Raw genomic sequence first — 25,904 nt, forward strand, 5'->3', positions numbered from 1 at the left:
TGGGGTCTCTGGTCCTGGTGACTAGTATAAATGACCTGTAGGAAGAGGCAGAAGCATATCCAGTAGGTTTGCAGTTGACATGAATGTTGGAGAAGTCGTGAATGAAACTGAGGATTGCCAGAGGTCACAAGAGGATATAGACAGAAAAGTTGAAGATGGGTTTCAATCTGCAGAGTTGTGAGTTGCTGCATTTTGGAAGGACTATTCAGAATGCTGAGTGCAGGGTTAATGGTCAGTTGCTTAAGAGTGTGGATGAAAAGAAGACCTTGGGTTCCAAATCCTTGCATACCTCAAGATCCCCGTACATGTATATAGGATATTTAAGAAGGCCTATGGGATAGTGGTATTCACTAATAGGAGGACTGAATTCAAGAGTAGCGAGCACACTTTGAGCATTGTGTTTAATTCTGATCACCTCATTATAGGAAGGACTTGGAAGCTATGTAAAGGGTGCAGAGGAGATTTTCCAGGATGTTGCCTTGATTGGGAAACATAACTTGTGAGGCAAGGTTAGCAGATCTGGTATCTTTCACTTTGGAGCATAGAAGGATTAGAGGAGACTTGACAGAGGTCTACAAGATAAGTTGGATGACAAGCATCGGTTTCCATGGGAAGGATGACAAAGACAAGATCACATAAGTACAAAGTTAAGGGAAGGAAGTTTAGGGGAGACATCAGGGGTAAGATTCTATTTATACAGAGAATTGTGGATACATGGAATACCTTGCTGAGGATGGTGCTGTAGGCTGAAACATTGGGGGCATTTCAAGACTCAGAGACTGGTGAATAAAAGGCAAATAGAGGGTTATGGGGTAGGGAAGGATTAGCATTTATTTTTCGAAGGAATATATGGTCACTGTGCCCTAATGTGCAGAGGGAAAATTAGGGGTGACGCCATGGGTTGAATTTTTACAGCGAGAGTTGTAGGTTCTTGGAACACCTTGCCAACAATTATGGTTGGTGTTGAATATTGAGGGGATATGAGGGGATCCAAGCAGCAAGGATGAAAAAAAGTAAAGGTTTGCAAGGTATTCAGGATTAAGTATTTTTTATGGTTGGTATATGTATATGCATAACATCAAGTACTGTGTTCTCTGATTGAAATATCACCAGTTAAAACTGAATGGATAGATTTAGACTTCATTGGAAAGAGGTGTAAGTTATCAATAGGGATGTGAGGCGGGTAAGTTGGCTCGGGCGATGAACACGAGATGTGACTAGTTGAGATTGAATAGGGAGGGGAAATATAAGAAGGGGATCTCACAGGTTGTTTTTCATGTCTGGATATTACAGGGTGAAGTGATCGTGGGTCTACAGAATGTCCTTGCCACATATCCAGAATGTGGTAACGAATGAACACAGCACATGAAACTTTATTCCGAAAGGACAACATTATTTTCCAGAAAAGAGAGGCTTTACTGTAAAATACAGGGGATTGGTGGGGTCGTGTCTGGAATAATGCTCACAATTCAATTGACACCGAAAAACCCAAATGTAGCATGGTCAGAAGCTGTCGAGATAAGGTTCAGCAGACGATATATTGATATGATAGAGTAATTCTTGCAACAGACTCGAGAAAAGTTGTGTCTATGTTCGTTGGGATTCAGAAACATGATATGTTTAAGCAATCAAAGGATACCCACACACACACACACACTTCAGCCAGACAACACACGAGGTCAGGATTGAACGCTGATTTCCTGTGCTTGGAGGCAGCCGTTCTTGCTGCAGCTGCTCAACTGTGCAGCCTGTGGGAGAGGGGAAGCTGAGAATCGGACAGGGGTATCAGTAATGAGGAACAACGAGCAATACAAGGACCGTACACAACGACCAACAGATGCCACACCACCTGAAACAATAAACATTGGCAGAAAAAAAGAATGCGATTTAATGAACGTCGAAGTTCACGGTGAACTGCATTGGAAGATCTGTGGGGTGAATGAGAGGCAACGTTGATTTTCAGTTAAAATAATTGAGGGCTGCGACCTGAACTCTAATTCCACTTGATTATTTTTTATCCACAATCTACACGACAACACATGCAGTTCCCTTTCCTCCACTTTATCCATGAGTACCCTGCAACAGTAGATTCACCTTCAGGATCGATGTCTCGCAGCACATGGACGTATTCCCAATCATAAAAGCTATCGCTTTTCTCCAATTATGTTCGATCACAGACACCGGATTCCCAGGATGGAAATCCATACAACAGGGCAGCACTTCTCTGGACAGGAATTTAGTTAAACCAGCAATAGCCGGTCCCAGACATTCAGAAAATGAAAAACTGCACCAATCCTTGAATGGAACCACAGATGGAAATATACAAACACACTCTGGATGTTGGAAATATGAAATTAAACTGAACATAACGGAGAACTTGGAAATATTCAAATATGCTGTGCAGGTCCCAGTCGGGGACAATAAAGAGCATCGCCTATTTTTTTTTTGGAATATTTTATTTATAGTTTTCAAAATTGAACTCATCTATCACCAACAGTTTTTAACAATTCTGTGTCAATTACAGCTTATCCTAATCTCGTCTATGCGTATTCTCTGTAGAGTCCAAGGCTAACACTCCTTTCCCTTTCTCCCTTCCTCACCCCATTCCTCGACCTCAAATACTTAACACAAAGAGGAAAATAAGAAACATTAAAAAAAAAACACTTAAGACATTAAAAAGTACAAAACACAGGACTAAATCATATCTAGGATTTATGGTTCTGGCCTGTCACAGCGGCAAGAGATTGGGGCGATTTCATTTTGTTTTCCTGACATTTCCTGGCTGGACTGAGGCGGTCACCGAATCCCCAACCCCCACTCCAGCCATTGGGAAGGAATCGTAGTGAACCAGACCACGAGGCAAAGATGTCTTTTTTTTTCACAGCCGTCCTCCTACATATCTCAGATACGGCTGCCATTTTTTATGAAAGTTGCCATACCTTCCCCTCAAGTTATAGGTAACTCTCTCCAGGAGAACTCAAGCTTGCAGCTTCCTGCTCCATTGTGCTCAGGCAAATGTCGGATTTCCATGTAACCGCTATGCATTTCCTGGCCGCCGCCAACGCGATCACTAGGAATTGAATTTGGAAGCATCATTTTAAGTCTTAGGTCCATTATATTAACCAGCAGAAACAGGTCAGGGTCCTGTGGGAATTCTTTACCAATAGTTTTCCTTAGGAATTCACGAGTTCTCGAGTTCTGTCCTGAAGTAACTCACTATGGTACATATCCACATCGCATGCACAAATGGTCCTATCTCAATGCGGCATCTAAAACAAAGATCCGACAGATCAGTTATTGACCTGCATATTTTTTGCGAATCATGTACAACTGATACAAAAAATTATATTGCACTAGCTTGCATTGATCACTGCTGTCATGCTGGGCTGAGCAGCATCGTTCATCAATTGTTATTCCTAAGTCTGACTCCCACCTCTGTCTGGATTTATGGTGACCGTTTGGGTCCTTCTGCTTGGAACAGGGAAAACATTGGCAAAATGAATTTCCAGGTGATCCCCTTTCGAATCAATGTCTTGAAGTCAATGCACTTTGGTGGGCATAGTTGGACCCAATTTGACCTGCAAAAAAACGATACTCTCTGAAGGTAGCAGTGGAATATCTTATGTTGCAAATTGTAATTCTACCTAAGATGTTAAAATGACGTTAATTGTCCTTGATTGTAACAATCGTCCATGGACCTGATGCCATTCCAGCACCAGGTGTGTAGGATCCTGTTACCCATTGTCAAAGGTATTAGCCAGTTTGGAGTAAGGGGAGTTTCTGGAGAGAGCCCTAGTTTTATTCCTAAATACAGATTTATGTCATCCAATATGTGAATAATCTGCTTTAGTATGGCACTGTCTGTTTTCCAAGATAGCAATTTGGCATCCCACTTGGAAATAAATCCTCTGCTCCTCTCAAGCCAACCAAGCGCAGACCAATTTGTACCAAGAATTGTACGTCTTCCCCCACCTGCAAAGAGTCAGGAGATGAACATTGATTGGACTGCCCAATAGTATTTTTTAAAGATTGGCATCCGTAATCCACCCAGATTAGAGTCTCAAGTTAATTTCTCCATAGAGATCCTGGCTACCTTCCTGTTTCATAAGTTTTTTTTTATCCATCTGAAAGAAGCCCCTGGGCAATGTCACAGGCAAATTCTGAAAGAGATATTGGAGTCGTGGAAACACATTTCTTTTTCGTGCAGTTGACCCTGCCCATCTGTTTAGGTCCTCCTCGAATTTTTTCCAGAAATGGGAATTTGATTAATGCAAATTATTTAGATTATTCTCTCTTTTAATTCCCAGGTACTTGATACCATTTAGGTAATTATTTTTCTGACATTGTAATCCTCTCCATAGGTGACATGATCTCACACTTATCCCAATTTATCTTATACCTGAGAATCTCCCCATGGTCTTCTCGGGTAGAGGGCAGCTTTGGCAATGGGTTTATTGGGCCTGTCAAATATATCAGTACATCATTTGCAAATAAACTGATTTTATGTTCTTCATGTGCCACTTGGAACTGCTTAATGTGTGGATCCTGATGAATGGCCTCAGCCAAAGATTCCATGCCAGTATGAACAGAGCTGGTAATAGTGAGCATTCCTGTCTGATTCACCTTGTGAGCGGGAAGGCTGAAGAAATTTGCCCCTTAGTCACAACTTTTGCTTTGGGTGCATAATAGAGCACTCTTATCCAAATAATCCTATCACTATTTTGTCCACGATTATGAATAAAAAAGTTCCACTTTAAACTGTCAAATACCTTTCCTGCATAGAGAGGAATGGTGATCTCCCACCACCCCACACCTATTTCTGGCTTACGTCAAGTGTGTTCTACTTAGCAGTCTGCCCAACTTGTCAGTCGCCTGCTTTTTTGCACAAAGCCAATTTGATCTTTCTTGATTAGTTCTGGCAAATGCTTCGCCAATCCGCCAGATAAAGTTTATCTGGAGTGCAAGTGCAGATAGACTCACAAAACAGATCTATCTGTGCTCTTACAAATCTCCAGTTTCTTTAACAGCAATATATTAAGATGCCATCTGTATCCTGTTTCCTGTTTGTCCGGCATCTCGACCCTGACTACAAAAGGTGAATGATCTGAAAATTGTCTCGCCATGCACTCAGTGACCTCTCTATGGGCTAAAGCCAGAAAAAAACATCTATTCTAGAGTAGAAGTCATGCTGACTCAAGTAGAAGGAATAATCGGGTGCTTCTCTCTCTACACATCTATCAAGTTCACCTTCTTCAGACTGCAAATAGGGCCAGTGGCCATCTGTGTTTTCACTATTATTTTCATTGACTTGTCCAAAACAAGATCCAAACAAAAGAAAAATCTCCCCAAATTAGAATATTCTCTTTTGCTTCTGCCAATCAGGAAAATGTCCTGCCTAAATTCTTCATCATCTATATTGGGGTCGTATAGATTCTCCAGGGTCCAGGACTTGGAATATATTTGACAGTGCACCACGACAAATCTACCATCTTTATCCATTCATTAGAACACTTCGTGATCAAAATTGCCACCTCCTTGCTTTCAAACCGAATGAGAAAGCCGGTACCTGGCCCACCCATCTTCTTTTTAATTTTTGGTGTTCGAGTTCTGTGAAATGAGTTGCTTGGAGGAAGGCCAGGTCCACTCCCAATTTCTTTATGTCCAGAAAGTCTCTTTTTCTCTTATTTTTTCCATTCAAACCATTCACATTGAAATTCGGAAATGTAATACATTTAGCCAGTTATTGTACCAATATTTCCTTTGTACCTTCGTCGCTCAAAGATCCTTCCTCATTCAGCCCCTTATTATAGGACATCCCGAGTCAACAGCCACATCATTTCACTGAGTTACAGACATCCGTTTTCAATCACCTAAATTGTCCACAACTCAGTCAGATTTGTATTCTCTTTAGGCTTTTTCAGGTGCATTCTACGCTAAGAGCGTCCCTGAAGAAGCAGAAGCGGCCCTTTAAATTGCCGTTCAGGTGGCAGCGTTTAAAGCGCAACGCTGGCCACCTGAAGGACGCCGCTGCACAGGATGCGGCTCTGAGCACAATGGGTCTCCTGCCCAGTGTCAGCTGTGATCAGCAGCCTGACCCTTTAATAGCTGCATTCAAGCGGCTGGGGGAGCCACTGAGCTGGGATGATTTTCCCTCTCGCAGGAGGGAGACGTCGATCGCCGCTCCTGCACATTCAGCTGGCCTCAAAACAGCCGAATATTGCCTAAACATGCGGCTTTACATGCGGGGCAATTGGCCACCTGAAAGTGCCTTCTGTTTCACTCCAGACGAAGTCTTTGACTTGATCCAAGAAAGGGTTGCTGAAGGATATCTCCAATTCAGCCAACATCCATGCGCAGAAGTGATCAAAGTTTCGGGCTAACGAGACCCAAATAGAAGAGTAAACTTCCTATCAAAGAGGAAAGAAATAAGGCAGGGGCCCAGAGCTGATGGAGAATAGGACAGAGGATGAGAGAGGCGGAGAAACAGTGAAGAGTCAGATGGGAGAAATAAAAATGAGGAAGTCAATGGGGAAAGAAACTTTGGAGAGTAAAAATATATGCAGGTGTAAAATCACGACCGAAGGGGAAACGCGCAATCTGATTCACTCAAATCTAAAAGAAATCTGTCGACCGGTGACTGGTGATCCCTCCAGAAACAATGCAGAATTTTCATTCTGGTTGTGGAAATATTCAACGACTTCAGTGAATCTAGAGCTCGGACGGATGTGAAACTGAACAAGTTCTCAGTCAGCTGAGTGACCACCGCGGAATCACACCGTGCCAGAGAATTCACATCCAATTTCTGGCCCGTCAATGAGAAATAAAGTCGTTGAGAGCAGGTCAGCGTCGTTCAGTTCTGCAACAGCGTCCAGATCCAGGAACACCAACCCCACCGCCCTGCATTGGTTGACCATGAATTTCGCAGATCAAGCTCATCAGCGTGTGATTCCACTTTGGCCACAAACTCAGCCTGTCAACTGCTGTCGTGTTCATGGGACTTGTCCGCACATTGAACTGTCAAAAGGAAGCCTGGCAACTTTACCGAGATAACGGCTTGGACTGAGACACCGGGTTAATTTAAAGGAAACCCCATCATTCAGCAGACGTCGCTCATCGATATCATAACTATTAAACCACATCCCATGAATGCGGTCCACATCCAACACCAGCAACTGGCTGACTGGGAAAAACACGCCGGGTATATTTGCTCACCTGGAACACCGACAGCTGCCACAACAGGATAATAAATGGCAATGATTTGACTTAGTAACCAGGCTCCCATGTTCTCAGAGAAGTGACAAATCAAACGTCAATGAAACACATTTTTAACAGCATCTCTTCTTATAGAAGAGAGAAATCTCCAGCCGCACGGATCTCTTGGCAATTGATGTGAGTTTCATTCACTGAACAAACTAGTTATGTCATCTGCTCCCAGAATAACAGCATGTGGGGATTCCAGACTCAAAGTGGAAGATCCACCATCAAAAGGCATCGCTTGGATGCCATGTCAGAGAGCAATGATGACATGTATCAGGATTGTGAGAGGGTTGATGTACACTCATTGGGTCACTGTATTTCCCATGTTTCTGCATCTGAAAGTGCTCTGCTCTGGTCGCATGAATGTGTGGATCCATAATAACTGACGGTAAACCGAGAACTGCACAGTACTCGTTAAGAGGCTAGAGGACCCCAAATCCAAGCAGCAATACCTGTCAACCACGAGAAAGGGTTACTTAAACAAAACTTGCTTTTACTTATCTTTGAGTATGAAAATGCTATCATACTTTAACTTATCTCTCTTGACTCACGTATCCTACTTAATCCCCTTCTAATTCTAAACGCACGTGTGTGTAATGTATTTGTCAGTTCAGCAAAGTGCTTTGGTTCACAGTCCAATCTCACTGGTTGCAGCCAATTCTTGTACTGTGCACAGAAGTTAACTTTAATACAGTTCACCAGGCTTTGGATCTCAACAGGAAAATAGTTACCACTCAGAAGGCTCTTGTTGGTTATAAGAGAGAGAGAGAGAGTTTTTCTTGTTCCAGAACATCACCAACTGCTTCCTTTTTAATCAGCCAATCCAGTGTCTTACTGACGAAACATGCCCACCTTTACGGTTCTCCAGTTGATAACCTCTTTCTTTCAGGTCATCACAGGGAAACACTGGACAGCCAGTCCTCTTCTTTGACAAGGCCATCTTTCAAAGCTCACCAGCTTGACCCTCTGGAACCAATGTCTCTCCTCTCTCACTCTATCTCTCACTCCCTCCAACTCTGAGAGCAATGCCTGTTTATTACTGTTCTCTGGCTGTAAAGATCACATTACCTTCCAAACAGTAAATGCTCTTTTCCAGACAAAGCTGCCACTGCCTGTTGTTACATTTATTGCCTTTTGCAAATGACCGTCCATCATGATCTAAGCATCTTGCAAAAGCACCTGCAAAATCTGTGTTTTAATGTGTTTGTGTGTGACCTATTCTAATAAACCTTTCGCCATTTATTTCCCAAATACCTCTACATATTCTGTAAAAGTAGCTTCAATCGAGTGAAGAAATCGGAAAGTGGTGCAGTTTCATAATTGCAGTTGAAAATTGCAGCCACCTACACATTGAAAACTCAAATCAAACAAGTCAAAGGATGTAACCATGATACTTCTCAAGAACAATTGAACAGAATGACAGGAATCTCAAAAGGGCTATCTTCGACGTCGTCCTGTTTAAAATTAATGGTTAAACTGTGAATGACTGTCCATTTACATCACTCCCTTTCCTGACATGTTCAGGTGACAATCTCCCTTTAGATTATTGCCACTGAATTGGCTATCCCCACATATACCTGCATTACACTGCGACAGCAATGCATTTGTGTAATTTCCTAATCTATTCCTGTTACCCTTCACTGGTCTGGAATCCACCTTACAGATCAAACTGCCACTCTAGGCTCATTTGACAACCTATTCACTTTCCGCTGATCGATCGTAAATATTTATTGTAAATCTCCATTGTACCAGCGCTCAACATTTTTCTGGTGCTCATAAATGGACTCACTTATTTCAGAGGTTTGCTTCCACCCTGCCAATCAGTTCTCCATGCAATACTCTCTGATTTTACACAGCAATTTCTTGTACAGAACCTCAACAAATACAATTAAAAAGTCCAAACACTCCATGCCAACAGGTCTACTTGAGGAAGAAAGGAGTTAAAAGCCAGTGAGAATAAAAGCTAGATTTTGGTGCATTCTTGTAAGGCAGGCAAGTTAATTCAAAAGGTCAAATTAGTACCAGAACAAACTATAGGAATTTTTTCTGAACCAATCAATGAGCAGGTCTGATAAGAGGCTGTCAATCTTATGTACTTAGTGGGAATTGCATTGGGTAAGAATGTATTGTATAAACTTTTGATTGGTCCAAATGTAACCCAACTCATTTGTAAACTGAACAAAGGCAAGCTGTGAACATTAGGTCAGTCCCTGCCAGTCTTTATAGAGAGAGTGTGGCGGTGTAAGCAGTGGAAGAAACACACCCACTACTCCGTGACCATCTGCACAGTTTTCCTTACTGCTGGGTGAGCAAGGTTGTGCATCAGATTGAATCCTTTCACCCTCCAGTGCAGAAGGTCCAGCGGGTGCGGAATTCCTGTTGAGACGCTGCAGAGCAATGTGTCCGGGCTGCTGGGGACCTGGATGTCCTTGAGTTTGAGGCCCAATATTGCTGTCCACAGCACTGGTGGTAGAAACAGCAGGTCATCTGGCCCTGGTCCATTTGTTTTTTTTTCAAATTCAGAACGGTCCTTTAAGGGCAGCATGAGCTCATTCACCTAGTGCATTGTGACTTCATAATCGCTGCCCAGGGTGCACGCTGGAAGGGATGCTGGAGTCAGAGAGAAAGTTCTGATGAGGTCATTTCCCCATGGCTACCCTGCCATGTGGTGCTACAAGTGGGGCCGGTTCACCATGAGGGTGCACACCACCACACAACCTCCCCCCAGAACCGGCTACGTGTCCTTTCGCTTTGATGGCCAGCCCCAGTGCTTAGGCATTTATGTCAGTTAGTGGGGAAACCTAAACAGGGTCCTGCAGTGGCTGCATTACAACCTATTCCTCTTTTTAGGGAATCTTTCATTAGAGATATTGTGGATTGTGTAGGTCCCTTGATGAAAACTAAGTCTGGAAATCAATACTTGTTAACAATTATGTGTGCAGCATCAAGATTTCCAGAAACTATACCATTAAGAAATATTAAAGCTAAAATGATGGTGAAGGCTCTGGAAAGATTTTTCACAGTGTTTGGATTACCAAAAGAAATTCAGTGTGATCAGGGATCTAATTTTATGTTTGAATTGTTTCAACAATTGATGAGTTGTAAATAAAACAGATCACTTCATCTCCATATCGTCCTGAAACTCGCGGTGCTTTGGAAAGATTTCATTCTACTCTTAAAAATATGATGAGGATTTATTGTTTGGAGAATGGGAAAGATTGGGATGAATGTTTTCATTTATTGTTGTTTGCAGCAAGAGAGGTGTGAAGGGATCAGTAGATTTTCGGTTTTGAAATTGTGTTTGGGCATCAGATTAGAGGTCCTTGGATGTTATTAAAAGAACAATGGGTGAATGAGGATGAGCAGTTGGACTTGCTGGATTATGTTTCTAAATTTAAAGTAAGGCTACAAAAAGTGGGGACTTTTTAGCTCGAGAATTTAGAAATGGCTCAGGGTAAAATGAAGTGTTTATTAAATGAAACCTCAAGTGAGGAAATGTAAAGTAGGAAGTAAAGTTTTGATTTTTTTTCCAACACATGACAATCCTTTGAAAGCTAGATTTTCTGGTCCATACACAGTTAAATCAAAATTGAATGATATTATCTATGTTGTTAACACTCCAGATAGAAGGAATAAAACTCAGGTTTATCACATAAATATGTTTAAACCTTATTATGAGAATCATGTTAGTGGAGAAGAATCTGATTCAGAGGTGTTGGCTGTTGACAGATTGGAGGAAGTGGTGGGTCATGAGATTATGGAAATAAAATCTTGTGAGGGTAACCTTAAAGAAACCATGGTTCCTGTGTGCTTGGCTAACTCAAAAATGTTGAAAACTTTAGAGAAAAAGTTAATTCATCTTAATTCACAAGAACAGATACATTTGAAGTATTAAATTTTAAAGAACACAGATCTCTTTTTCCTGACATTCCAAAAAGGGCATCAGTGATTTATCACAATGTGGATGTTGGTGAGTCAAATCCGATTAAACAACACCCATATAGAATAAACGTTCAGAAAAGGAAAATTGTGGATCAGGAGGTGGGATATATCTTGAGAAAGGATATTATTAGACCTTCAAACTCAGATTGGAATTCTCCTTGTATTCTGGTATCGAAATCAGATGGAACTGTTATGTTTTGTACAGATTGCAGGAAGGTTAATGCAGTAACTAAAACAGATGCTTATCCTATTCCAAGAATAGATGATTGTATTGATAAGATTGGAAAAGCTAAATTTCTTACTAAGTTGGATTTGTTGAAGGGTTACTGGTGTGGGCCTTTAACTGAGAGAGGAAGGAATATTTCAGCTTTTATTACTCCATCTGGCTTATATGTGTACAATGTGTTACCTTTTGGCATGAAAAATGCTCTTGCAACATTTCAAGGAATGATTAATTCAATAATCGAAGGGTTAACACATACAGATGCCTATATAGATGAGTTGGTTATAAAATGTGACAAATGGGAAGAACATTTGAAGGAATTGGACAAATAGTTTGCAAAATTATCAAAAGCAAACTTAAGTTAACTTAGCAAAGAGTGAATTTGCAAATGCCATTGTGTCATACTTGGGTCATGTAGTTAGTCATGGCAAAGTTGCACCTATTCAAGCAAAATTGAATGAAATTTCTGAGTTTCCTATTCCCAATGGCAAGAAACCAGTGAGAAGGTTTTTAGGAATGGCAGGGTATTATAGGAAGTTTTGCAAAAATTTTGCTGAGGTTGTTCTTCCTTTAAGCAACCTTTTGAAGAAGGAAGACAAATTTGTGTGGACTTTAGAGTGTCAGGCAGCTTTAGAAAATTTAAAGGATAGGCTATTACATTATCCTGTATTAAAATCTCTTGACTTTGATAAATCTCTTTCTTTAGCTGTGGATATGCGTGAGGGAGCAGTAGGGTCAGTTTTATTGCAAAAACATAATGAAATCGACCATCCAGTTGTCTACTTTTCAAAAAAATTAAATGTTCATGAAAGGAACTATTCTACTATTTAGAAATAATTATTGGCGATTGTGTTACCTTTGCAGAATTTTGATATGTATCTCAAGAACCAATTGTGGTAATTACTGACCACAATCCTCTGGTGTTATTGAATAAAATGAAGAACAAGAACAGAAGATTGTTAAACTGGAGTTTGATATAACGAGAATATAATTTGCAAATTGTTCATATCAGAGGTTTAAATAATATAATAGTGGACTATCTATCAAGATGTTAAATTTTATCTTGTATAATATGCTGTCAACATATTTATTATGACATGTATATATTGTGAATTTTTATATTTCTAGATATTTTAAAGACATTATAATTATTACTGAATTTAAACTCAGTTAAAATTGCTTTAAAGAAAGAGAGGTGTAATAATATTAATATTTGTGGAGAATTTATAAGATTTAGATTAGGTCATATACATACACACATCTTATTTGAAAGACTGAAGAATTCATATGGCAGGATCTCTGGAGAATGTAAGCACCCTTCACATGTAGGTGGTAATTTAACTGACATCATAAAATGCTTGACTGTTGTCTTGCTGGAGTCATGCTATCTATCAATACCATTTCTGCAAAGTGCTCACAGAAAGGTGAATTCTGGATTGTTTAACTAAGATAATAACTTGAGAAGAAGAAAGAACACCTGTTGTTTGCTAGAGAAGGTGGGGGTCTTGCAAGACATAGGTCACATGCTCTTTTTGCAGTTGCAGTTGGAAAAGAGAGAGAGTTGAGTTAACAGCTCAGTCAGTCAGTCAATGTGTGGACACTGACAAGGAATTGAGAAAGGCAATCCAGGGAGAACTATTTGAAAATTATGAAAGCAAGTGTCTTGGGTAAACTTATACCTCTCATTTTGTTCATTTTAGATTGGTCACAGTGTTTGAGCTACCGAAAGAAAATAGACACACACACCGAGAGCAGTTCAGTTTATACCAATGTTTATTACTAATTCAAAAGCTGATTTCACACTACAATATGCAAGCCCTTCCCAACTATACTTATCAACGCTTGGACTGGTCCCAACTGCTGAAGCGAGGCAACGACTGCACACTTGTAGTAGGTTGTCAGGGCGCTGGTAGCAGCTTCTCCACCTCCCCCGACCGGGACGTTGCTTGGACTCTGGCTGTTCTTCCTTCTTGACAAGGGGTGTTCCCACCCCTCGGAGAATCTAAACTTCAGCAGCAGGACCACAGGCTTATATACCCCAAAAACAATTAATCATGCGCCTACTCCTTCTAATATTTGTCAGTCAAAATCAAAACTGAACATTACATTCTACAATTTAGAAGATTAATTATTATGGAACCAGGATGTTATAATTTCCTGGTTTATCTCGTAGATATAAAGACTTATTAAAACTTCTCGAGCAAGACAGGTTGTGACCAATTCGTCAATTTCAGAGTGTTGCATTTGACAACTGCTTTCCCTGGGCCTCACAGTGGAATTCCATTTCAAAGTGTATCTTCAGATAAGTCCCCATGGTTGAATTTAATTACATCTGCTAGTTCTGAAAGTAAGGTGACCTGCGTGTGGACCCAGTGTCGTCAGTTCCACATAAGCAAAAAGCATCTGGGTACATGGTTTTAATCCTCCATTACATCCCACCCCTTGGTCACAATCTGTCATTTGCGAGGCCTAACCAGTATTTGAGTACAGAGGGAGCGAAAAAAGAGAAATCAAAACAACAATTACAAAGATAAGCAATGACGCGAGCAACCAACGGAGGATAGTGTGGCCCACCCCCCCAAATGTAGCAGTTAGCCATGAGAAAGGATTCCAACCAAGGCTCAAATTATCCTTGTTGGCCACAATACCCAGGTACTGGAGCTCACGAACAGATTTTGAAACATGCTGAACAATAACATATTTATATAAGCTGCACTTGAGGCTGGTGACCGAGGACTTCCTTGGTGTAATGCATCGGACCGTGTTTCCCACGGGTAACTCCCTTGGAACGTCCTCGACATTACAAATCCAATTGCTGGCATCAAAGCAGCTGTTAAGCCAGATCACCAGGAGTGTAAAATGGAGAACCTGGAACAAAGAAGCCTGACACGTCACTCATGATACCATAAGCGTTCAGTGTTTAAACAGACTAAATCATCCTGTCCCTCAATAGCTACCCAGTGAGTGTTACCCTGGGCAGGTGTCACTATTTCCCCTTTTACAGGAGGGCCACTACCTGGTGGTGCCACCCATACCTTTTGTCCAACATTCTCTAGTTCGGGGATGGGGGGCAATGACTGTTTTTCCTCTGGAATAGGCTGTAATTCAGGAGCGTGAAGAAGTCGGTGGAAAGGTGTACCTCCTTTTAAAGGGCGATGATTCAAATTGTCGACTGCCTGCTGCAGCACATGGCACCATCCCTTCTGGGTCCCCAGTGATGTTTCCAAACGAATTTGTTCCTTCAGTAAGCCGTTCATTTGTTCAACTAACCCGGCAGCCTGCGGGTAATAAGGAATATGGTGGATCCATAAAATACCGTTGTCATTTACCCAATCACAGATTGCTTTCCTGGAGAAGTGCAAGCCATTATCAGAGTGAATCTCCTCTGGAACATTATAACGATAAATCAAATGGTTTAGTCCTTGGATAGTGCTAGCTTGGTCAGCCATCTTGGTGGGAAAAGTAAAAACCAGGCCCGAAAAGGTGTCAACCATTACTAGGATGTAATATTTACCCATACAGTCTAGCATGGGGCCTATGTAATCAATTTGCCAGACCGCAGCTGAGTGAGCACCCCGTTTTATTCGGCCATGTGGACCAGGTGGAATGGTATGGAACTTCACAAGCTGACATTCTGGGCATGTACGTACGACCATGCGGACATCATCCTGATGGACGGATAAAGCATGTGTACGGGACCACATAGCTGATCCCTTCTCCCCCAAATGACCACTCTGTTCATGTGCCCATCGAGCCAGGGGGACGGTATCAGCACAGCTGATAGTGGCAAGCTGATCTGCTACTGCATTATGTTGAGCCATGTTAATCGCCATATTGGTATGGGCATCAACGTGATAAACGGTTATCTCACGATGGTGGGAAGCATCCCACAACAGCTGCCACAACTCTTTGCCCCATACTGGGCGGTCAAGTATCATCCAGTTGTTCTTTTGCAAATCAGGCATCCATACCACAAGTCCATTAGCCAAAGCCCAGGAATCAGTAAACAGGCGAAGAGGGTGATCATGGGGATCTAGTGGTAAAGTGACTGCCTTCAACTCAGCATACTGACTGGAGCCACCATCCCCCTCCTCCGATAAGTGAGTTCCTGACCTGGGATGGTAAGCCACCTGTTCGTGTACGTGGCCCACCCCTTCAGGCCCTCTGGTCGCATGACTCTGAATATACCACTTCCATTTAACAATAGAAGACTGCTGAGCCCGCCCGATCTTTAGATTAGCATCATTAGCCAGGACCCAATTCATTATAGGAAGTGCAGGTCGCAATTGAATATCTGCATCACCTGTCATTCTTTCAGTCTCTAGCAGGGCCCAGTAACAGGCTACTAACTGTTGTTCAAAAACAGAATAACGAGTAGCAGCCTCGGACATGGTACGTGACCAGAATCCCAGTGGGACTCGGCGACCCTCTTGTTTCTGCCAGAGGCTCCAGGAGGCCACATCATCAATATAATGGTGAATTGAGAGGGAAGGCGATACTGGAAGGTGGATGAAGGTATACTGGCGCCCCTTCCAGGTAAAGGCGAACTGATCCTGTGAATCCTCAGCTATAAGAATACTGAAGAAGGCGTTAGCGAGATCAATGACAGCATACCATGTTCCTGAGTTCCCAGTAGCAATGTTTTCAATAAGGGTGACAATGTCCGGAACTTCTGAAGCAAGTGGTGGGGTATGTTTGTTGAAAAAACGATAATCAACTGTCATTCTCCAGGAGCCATCTGGCTTCTGGACCGGCCAAACAGGGCTATTAAAGGGCGACGTTGCGGGCCTCACTACCCCTTCTTCTTGCAGAGCATCGATGGTGGCAGTAATCTCTTCCTGCCCCCCAGGGAGACGATATTGTGGAATGCACACTGGTTTCATGGGGGCTGGCACCATCACAGGATCCCACTTAACCTGACCCACTACTAGTTTTTTTGTAATAGTTCGAATTCCAAATTCAAATCCCCCTTGGCTAGTATTAAGGGCCATACCGGCCAACATATTAATACCCAGGATACACTCGTCAGTAGCAGCCACCAGGGCATGTAACCAGACAGGGGAAGGGCTATCACCCACCATGGCACAGACTTTTATTTCCTTTGCCAGGGTGACCGCTCCTCCCAACCCCTCTATTTGAAAGGCCGGTCCAGTCCAGAGGTCGGGATTGCCAGGAATCACCGAGTGCTCTGCACCGGTGTCGACCAAAGCCAAGTATTGGCGATCATTACCCCCACCCCAGTGGATTGTTAACGGTATGTAGGGCCGCGGATCCCCGTGTGTGCGCCGTGTCTCGATGGAGTAGACACGGGAATCCTGCCCACACCTTGAGGCTTCAGAAGGGTTCGGGGGCTTCCAGGACCACATGCTATTGTTATCTTTAAGAGCCTGTTTAACCCATTGTTTTACCTCATCATGAGTAACTGGAGCAGGAGAAGCCAGCTCGATAGAAGCAGCAGTGGGAGCAGAAAGCACAGCTGGGCCAGGAGGACTCAGCAGCTGGGGATGATGTTCCCCTGCTTTTTGCCTAAATCGATCTCCAATGGCAGCCAGCTCTTTTACAGAGAAATCACGGATCATTGACTCCTTCCGACCCCTGTTCCCACTTTGACTCACAGGGTCCTCCACCCAGTCTAGGGGAGGAGGTGGAGGCCATCCAACAGAGGGAGTAGGCCATAGAGCATAAGCAGGGGTTTGGGTATTTTCCCCTGGGTCCACATGGGAAACCGGGGTATCTATCCCTTCCATCTCTACCCTTACATCATCCCCCCTTCTGTCTGTTTGGGAAATCTGCTGCCTTATAGGGCGGGCGTGAACAGCAGATGGAGAGGGTAGTATGTTAGACACATGCTGAGGAGTATCTGCATTATTACCATTGTCATTCCAGATATTCCCATCCCAATCCTCAATTACATCAGGATCGTTACCATTCCTTATCATGGCATGAATACGATATGGATCGGGTTCTACTCCATGCCTTTCCTTATCTGCACAGAGCTGCTGCCGGAGTTTAATATTACGGCAAATCATTTGGACATGCTTATCTTCCCATTCTTTGGCTCTGTCCTGACTGGTGCGAACAATCTCGCTCATCATGGAACAGCATTGTCGCAGGACTTCTAGCTCCTCCTCTAATTGCTTTCTTTTGCACTGAGATTCTACTTCTCTTTGAATTAATTCTGCTTCACGCTGAACGGAGTGGCGTAATGCTGTGGCCAGCAACCAAAAACCATTCATCAGCGTTCCCTTTTTATCAGGAAATTTACTTTCTCGAAGGAGAGTGGCAACCCGCTCTCCCAGAGGTGCACTTGATGAGTCTAACTTCTCATCCCAGCTAATGGGTGGTCCCAACAAAGACAGGGTATTGGCCAACATGCCAAACCCATCGTCTTTGGAAGTCCATCCAGGAATCAAGAACTGCTCAGGGCTCACCTCTTTCTTTCGGCGAAACATCTTGAGACCAACCCTGCTCGCAGCGCCAATTGTCTTGGGTAAACTTATACCTCTCATTTTGTTCATTTTAGATTGGTCACAGTGTTTGAGCTACCGAAAGAAAATAGACACACACACCGAGAGCAGTTCAGTTTATACAAATGTTTATTACTAATTCAAAAGCTGATTTCACACTACAATATGCAAGCCCTTCCCAACTATACTTATCAACGCTTGGACTGGTCCCAACTGCCGAAGCGAGGCAACGACTGCACACTTGTAGTAGGTTGTCAGGGCGCTGGTAGCAGCTTCTCCACCTCCCCCGACCGGGACGTTGCTTGGACTCTGGCTGTTCTTCCTTCTTGACAAGGGGTGTTCCCACCCCTCGGAGAATCTAAACTTCAGCAGCAGGACCACAGGCTTATATACCCCAAAAACAATTAATCATGCGCCTACTCCTTCTAATATTTGTCAGTCAAAATCAAAACTGAACATTACATTCTACAATTTAGAAGATTAATTATTATGGAACCAGGATGTTATAATTTCCTGGTTTATCTCGTAGATATAAAGACTTATTAAAACTTCTCGAGCAAGACAGGTTGTGACCAATTCGTCAATTTCAGAGTGTTGCATTTGACAACTGCTTTCCCTGGGCCTCACAGTGGAATTCCATTTCAAAGTGTATCTTCAGATAAGTCCCCATGGTTGAGTTTAATTACATCTGCTAGTTCTGAAAGTAAGGTGACCTGCGTGTGGACCCAGTGTCGTCAGTTCCACATAAGCAAAAAGCATCTGGGTACATGGTTTTAATCCTCCATTACAGCAAGTTCCAGTGCAGTCGATGGCTGGAAGTGCTATCTGTCTGATGTTTCGCTTGAAATAGAGGAAGGAATGGAACTCTGTGGTAGTTTGAAGAAAGAGGTTACCATCCAGAAGACCCTGATGCGGCAAGTTTAATCATCAAGAGGTGACTATTAATGTTATCTCAGTTGTGGAAATCCTGGAGCAACAAATATCTCTCTCTCTGCAAACCTTCCTGAGCGATAAACATCTAACTTTCAAGCATCAAACCTGGTGAACTTTATAAATGTTAAACTCTGTGCACAGTGATTGCCAGCAAGCAGAGAACTTGGAAGAAGGAGAAGTGAGATTGAACTGTGAAGCAAAGGACTTTTCTTGAATTAACGCACACATTACATACACGTGCACTTAAAATGAGAATGGGGTAATTTGGGTTAGTATAGAGGACAGTATAAGAATAGAGTTAAATTAAAGTTTGATTCTATTTTCACATTTGAAGTTGATTAAATATAACTTTTGTTTTGAAATCCACGTCTTGGTGCATGTCTATTGCTGCTGGGTTTTGGGGTCCTTTGGGCTCGTAACACAAGCTATTGGGCTGCTCCAGTATCCCACAGGATTCTAACTGTCACTTGATTGGATCCTTCTTTAACCAAAATGAAACCTTTGGTCAGGAATGGTTTAAAAATATCCCTAACTTTCTCACTCTGAACATAGGTGGTTCGTAACACCCCTTTCGCTTTCTTCCTTTTCAGTACAGGACAATTTGCTCTTATGTGCCCTACCTTCATAAAATAGTGGTGAATAACACTCAAAAATTTTTCCTTCACCCATTTCTCTTCCTCACTTCCTTTAACCTCACTTCTAGATTTTCTCTCTATTCTACTTGGATTATCAGAAGTATTCCTTTGAAAGGTTTTCCCTGGTGTCCACTTAGCCAATTCGTGCCAAGGTTTTATATTATTCTCTTGAATATCGGCAGGAACACAACTTTTAATCTCCTGAATCAGAATGATTTCCCTAAATAAATCAAAGTTATGTTCTACTTTCATTTAGGCACACCACCGATCAAACCACACAACCTTCCTAGAAGCAAAATCCAGGTAAGATTGGGTTGGTGCATTTTTTAAACTCCTGAACTTTTGTCTAAAAGCCTCTGGGACTAGTTCATTGGAGTATAGCCAGCTCCACAAATTCATAATCAGCTGCTTGTTGTACCATGAGACACGAATACACCTGTTGGGATTTCCCTTTAAGAACACTTTGTAGCAGGAGTGACCACTGGTCTGGTGGCCATTTTAAATTTACAGCTACTTTCCCAAAATGCTGAAAATGATGGTCTATTTCATTTTCCTCAAATGGAAGAACTAACCTCTACTGATTAGAAACCTCTCCTCCTAACCAGCATGTGTGTTTTGGGCTTCTCCCTCTCCTTGCTTTAGGGTCGGCTTCAATTTAGCTACTTTTAGCTCATGCTTCAGTTCTTTCTCTCACTTTTTCCTTTCTGCCTGCCTTACTGCTTCCCGTTTGGCTTTCATTTCTGCCTCTCTTTTTCCTCTAACTCTTGTTTTCTCAAAGCCAACTTTACTTCCTCTGAAGTTTTCTCCTTTCAAAACTGTTCTGATGCAGTTTCTTCAAATACCCCCTTTCATACATTGGGCTTAACAATTTTTCAAGCAATTGCCTTTTTTTCATCCCAGTTCTTACTCTAAGAAGTTTAACTTGCCAACTATAACCATCAGTTCTTACTTTTCACCCATTTTCCAATTAAACACTGAAGGGTTCGCTATGAACTGGTGAATATTCATAGTTGCTGAGTTTTCTCCTGGTGATTTATACCCTCACTGTTTATTTTTAATTTGAAGCTGGAGGTTGAGTTAAACTCAGACGACTGATAACTAAGCACAAGTCAATCGGCCCTAAAGCTTCCAAATTGGTTTGATCCTTGAGTATTTCATAAGTGTAAAAAAAAACGTACATAAATTTCTTATCATCACATCTTTAGGTGGATATATATTAAATTATATCCTAGGTTCCGAATAAATGTGACGGTACATCATGATATATCTACCCGTTGGATTCGTAATTATTTTTTTTCTCTTTTAATGTGTTATGTTTTGTTGATTAAAATAGCTTTTGAATTATAAGATGAGGAAAATGCATTACCCACCCCATCTCTCTTCAATTTAAAATGATGCGCCTCAGTTAAATCTGTTTCTCTTATAAATGCTCTATGTATTTTTATGTTTTTAAGTAGTCTTAATCATTTTTCCTTTTAACCTGATTCTGTATTTCATTAATATTAATAGTTATAAATTTAAATGTCTTCATTATATTAATTTCAATTTATTTGTGTATCCCCATTTCAAATGCTCCAACTCTATTCCTCAAAAAATATCTATTTGAAGATTATTCTTTTTGACTATTCTTGATGACACAAATGACCACAAAACTTTTAACATATTGGATTGCGGTATAAACATTAATAGTGACTTGATCCTGCAGTGTACTAACCTCGCTCCCGCAGAGAATTTATTGACATATTTTCAAAAAACCTAAAGACTTAATACAATCAAATCTTTACCATCTATAATAATATATACAGTCCAATATTACTTTGACTAAACACCAATTTATGCATATTAACATCAGATGTCCTTTTGTTGCATTAATTCCACATTTTCCAGTTGATGTTCTCGCAACTGTTCAGCAAACTGCCTAGCTTTTACTGGGTCAACAAAAAAATCTATTATGTTTAAAGTGCCTGGATAATGTAAATTATAGCCTTTCTTCTATAATATTCTCTTTGTTGAATTAAATGCTTTACGTTTATTTTAATATTAAATGTTTATCTGGATAAACAATATTTAACTTCCATTATATTCCAGTATTTATGTCTTTCAGTGGCTCGTCAATCAGCCAGTTCCCGTTTTGAGTAGCATGACAATTTGACTAAAATATATTGTGGTTTTTGATTTGTATGAGGTATCGGTGTCAAAGCTCTGTGAGCTCTTTCAATTTCAATATTGTCTTGAAATTCTTCAGATCCTAAGACTTGTGGGATCCATTTATTTTAAAATTCTTTGATATCTTTACCCTCTTTGCCATCATTCAAACCTACTATTTTTATATTTTTATGTCTGCTGAAGCTTTCTAAACATCAATTTTTTGAGTCAGTATTTCTTGTGTCTTTGTGACGTTTATTCATAATATCTGTTTTTTCCTCCACATCACCCATATCTCCCTCCATACCTTTTCTCTTTCTTCCACTTCTTCAAATTGCTTTTCATGACCATCATTGCATTCTCTACAGGTTGTATTTTAACATGCGTTTCAAATACACAGTTTCTATTAACTTTAATTTTCTACATCAGTGTTCCCAGTAAAATTTTTAATTGCTTACCAAAATATTGTATATCAACTGTTTGAGTTTGAAGTTTACCTTTCCCTTTCTTATTTTTTTTTGTTTCTTCTAATACTTTTGCATCCATTTCTTCATGTGATATGAAGTCTGTTCCAGCAAATGTGTCTAATCTGACTTCCATTATAACTGAAATAGCCTCTTTCTTCAATGTCCTATTTAAAATGAGCTTCACGCATGCACATCTATTTGTGTATGTGTAGTAATGTTTCTTTACGTGACTCAGTGAGCTACTGATAAAGCTTGTACTATGCAGCACCAACCTGAATATGTTCAATTGAAGACCACGCAAATGGAGTAACATTTTCAGACAGCTCCTGGATCCACTTTACAGGTAAGGCCTCCTTCCTTATGTTCTGTCGTTTAATTTGCTTCTTCTCTGTTGATCATTGTCTTTTTTTGGAGGTATCTTCAAATTTTTCCCCAACTGTTTAACTTTCTATTTGTTAAAATGTTTTAAATAAGGACTTTACTTATTGTCCACTCTTTTAAACTTTTATCTGGAAAGCAGACTGGACCAGTTACTATTCCATCACTTGACCCCCCCCCTCCCCCCCTTCCTGTAGTGAGGTAACCAGAACTGCACCAATACTCATAATTTAGCCTCACCAATGTCTTATCAACTTTAAAATCACATTCCAATTCCTGTACTCATTACTTTGATTTATGAAGGTGAATGTGACAAAAGCTCTCTTTTCAACCCTATCTAATTGTGATGACTGTTCAGCAAATTTTGTATCCATATTCCCAGATCCCTCTGTTCCATTGCACTCCTCAATGAGCTGCCATATATCGTCTATGTCATTTCTTGGCTTCTCCTTCCAAAATGCAACATCTAACACTCACAACATCCTCATAACAGCCATTCATCTCTCTCTCTCTTCTTAACCACGTCCTCAATCTCCCTCAAACCCAAGTTCCCTACTCCTGTTATCTTTACCTTTAATTCTGGCCGGAGCATAGAAGCCCTTTACTGAGAATATTGTACCTTTGGTGGCCCATCAAATATCAACGACGTCATTGTTTCCATTTTTTTTTCAATTAACTAGTTCAATTTGGGTTAATATGGTCATTATAGATCATAGCATTAAACAGAATATACACTGTGCTTAGATCAAGGGATAGTCTATTGTGGTTTTACATATTTCCTATGCACGTGCATATGATACCACCTGTTGTTTGTTTGATTAAAATACTTTGTATGAGGGATTTATGTGTTAAATTCAATGAAAAATATTTAAATAAGAAACAACCTGTCCCAATCCATGCTTTCAACTGTATATCTATTCTAATTTAATTAAAATTAAAATTTCTCCAATTGATACAATAATAACATTATGATCAGTGTTCCTCCAAACACACTTCTGGAACGTGGACTGTCTCTTGCCCAGATAGGAAATCCAGTATTGTACCGGGTCAAGGTGGTCTCTCTATATCTTGATTTCGATATCAAGCGGTCTGTCTACATTAAAGATCAAAACTCCTTCCCTTTTCAATGATTTATCCCCTGAATGTCAGCCAATTGCCACTCAGAGCCATTCTTACAGCAGAGAGGATCATGTGCTTCTCAAAGCGGAGACCCAGAGACTGCTTAAAGAGGGAGTAATTGAACCAAGTAAGAGTCTGTGGTGGTCCCAAGTGGTAGTTGTAAAAAATCACATTAAGAGAGGACTGACTATTGACTACAGCCAGAGAATTATCTGTTACATGAACCTGGATGCCTACCCACTTCCATGCATCAATGAAATGATTAATTAGATAATGCAATACAAAGTGTACTGCACTATCGACCTCACAGCAGCTGATCATCAAATCCCCATTAAGTAAAGAGAATGGCCCACAGCTTTTGAGGCTGATGGGGGGGGGTGGTTATACCAGTTAAAAAGGGTACCTTTTGGGGTCTCTAATGGTGTGTCTGTGTTTCAGAGGGAAATAGATAAGATTGTTAGGATGTATGAGTTACAGGGTACATTTCCCTCTCTGGATAATGTCACTATCTGTGGGAAAACACAGGCTGAGCACAACAACAACTTAAAGAAATTTTTAGCAATAGCGAAGGAAGTCAAACTTACATTTAACGAGGACAAATGTGTGTTCAACGCAACAGAGCCATCCATTCTGGGCTACATTGTCCGCAAGGGTGAAATCCAACCTGACCCAGAAAGAAAGGCCCCACTTAAGAAGTTACCACCCCCAAGCTCAGAAAAAGCCCTTCAAAGGTGTATGGGATTCTGTTCATAACTGCAAATGGGTTTGGGATTATGCCACGAAGGCACATCTTCTGTTTGAAACTAAATCTGAAGGCTTTCATGATGATTAAATCTGATATTGCCAAAGCTGCACTCACATCCAGTGACAAGGATGTCCCATTCCAAGTGGAAACTGATACCTCAGATTGTGCCTTGGCAGGAACCCTTAATCAAAAGGGCAGACCTGTGGCATTCTTCTCCCGCACATTATGCAGACCTGAACTTAAACATCCTGCCATTGAAAAAGAAGCCCAGGCTATTATTGAAGTTGTTCGCTACTGGAGACACTTTCTAGCCAGCGGAAAATTTACTCTTGTTACTGATCAGAAATCTACAGCCGATATGTTCAGTACTAAATGTAAAAGTAAAATCAAGAATGGTAAGAACTCTCAACTTATAATTATGTGATCCAGTACAGGCCGGGCAGGTTAAATGATCCCTCTGACGCATTGTCACGATCTGCTGCTGGTGCTCATCTGGATGGGCTAAAGGAGATCCATAGCAGACTGTGACACCCACGAGTCATGAGGTTCTTCCACTACATAAGTGCTAACAACCTTCATTCCTCTCTGGAAGAAGTCAGGAAACTGATTGAAATCCGTCCCGTTTGCGCAAACTGCAATTCTTCAAAGTTCCAGAGGTCACTCTAATCAAGGCAACCCGACCTTTTCAAAGGATTAGCTTAGATTTTAAAGGACCGTTACCTTCCAACAACAAAAATGTATATTTCCTTACTATAATTGACAAATATTCCAGGTTTCCCTTTGCGATACCCTGCCCTGACGTCTTGTCAGCATCTGTCATTAAGTTACTTGACAGAATTTTCAGAATTTTTGGATATCCCAATTACATTAATACCGATAGGGGCTCAGTATTCATGAGCGCTTAACTGCGGTGAGCCCTGCTACGGAAGGGGATTGCCACAAGCCGTACCACGAGTTACAACCCGCAGGGTAATGGGCAAGTCAAAAGGGCTAATGCTACAGTCTGGAAGACTGTTAATCTTGTTTTAAAAACACATGGTTACCTTGTTACCCGATGGCAGGAGGTGCTGTCTGAGGCGTTACATTCCATTTGGTCATTATTGTGAACTGCAAGAAATCAAACACCTCGTCAACGTATGCTTGCCTTTCCTAGGAAATTAGGAACTGTTATTGACTGGCTAGCCTGTTTATCTGAGCCTGAACCGTGCTGCTGAAGAGCCATACTCGGGTGTGTAAAACAGACCCACTAGTCCAACCAGTTCAGCTACTGCTTACCAACTCCAACTATGGTCATGTTAAAATCCCAGATGGGTGTACTGACACTGTATCCCTAAGAGATCTGGCCTTGCTTGGTTCACCCCTTCCTCACACCCCTACTCAGAGTGAACCTGGGAGATTGGACTCATTCCCCCAGCCTGTGACACCTAGTAAGCTTTCAAATGGCCATGCTGAGGCTCCACTGCCTCACACTGGTGATTCTGGAGCGGGTCCAGAAGTCAGTCCTTCCCACACTACAGACCCAAGACCTGTACCAGTCCCCAAGTTTGCAAAGGAGCCATGTGTTTTGAGAAGAAGCAGCAGAATTCATAAACA

General features: G+C 41.4%; 1 long non-coding RNA gene across 1 annotated transcript in view; it reads left to right on the top strand.

Moving 5' to 3' along the window:
- The window catches only part of LOC138753892 (uncharacterized), a 47,947-nt gene that overhangs the window by 12,179 nt on the left and 9,864 nt on the right, over window positions 1-25,904 (top strand). The window contains exons 2-3 of the long non-coding RNA XR_011351485.1: window positions 19,714-19,760; window positions 22,335-22,412. This is a non-coding gene — a long non-coding RNA (uncharacterized lncRNA). The remainder of the gene's footprint in view (window positions 1-19,713; window positions 19,761-22,334; window positions 22,413-25,904) is intronic.

The sequence above is a fragment of the Narcine bancroftii genome, chromosome 2 (assembly GCF_036971445.1).
Source record: "Narcine bancroftii isolate sNarBan1 chromosome 2, sNarBan1.hap1, whole genome shotgun sequence".
Classification (NCBI taxonomy): Eukaryota; Metazoa; Chordata; class Chondrichthyes; order Torpediniformes; family Narcinidae; genus Narcine; species Narcine bancroftii.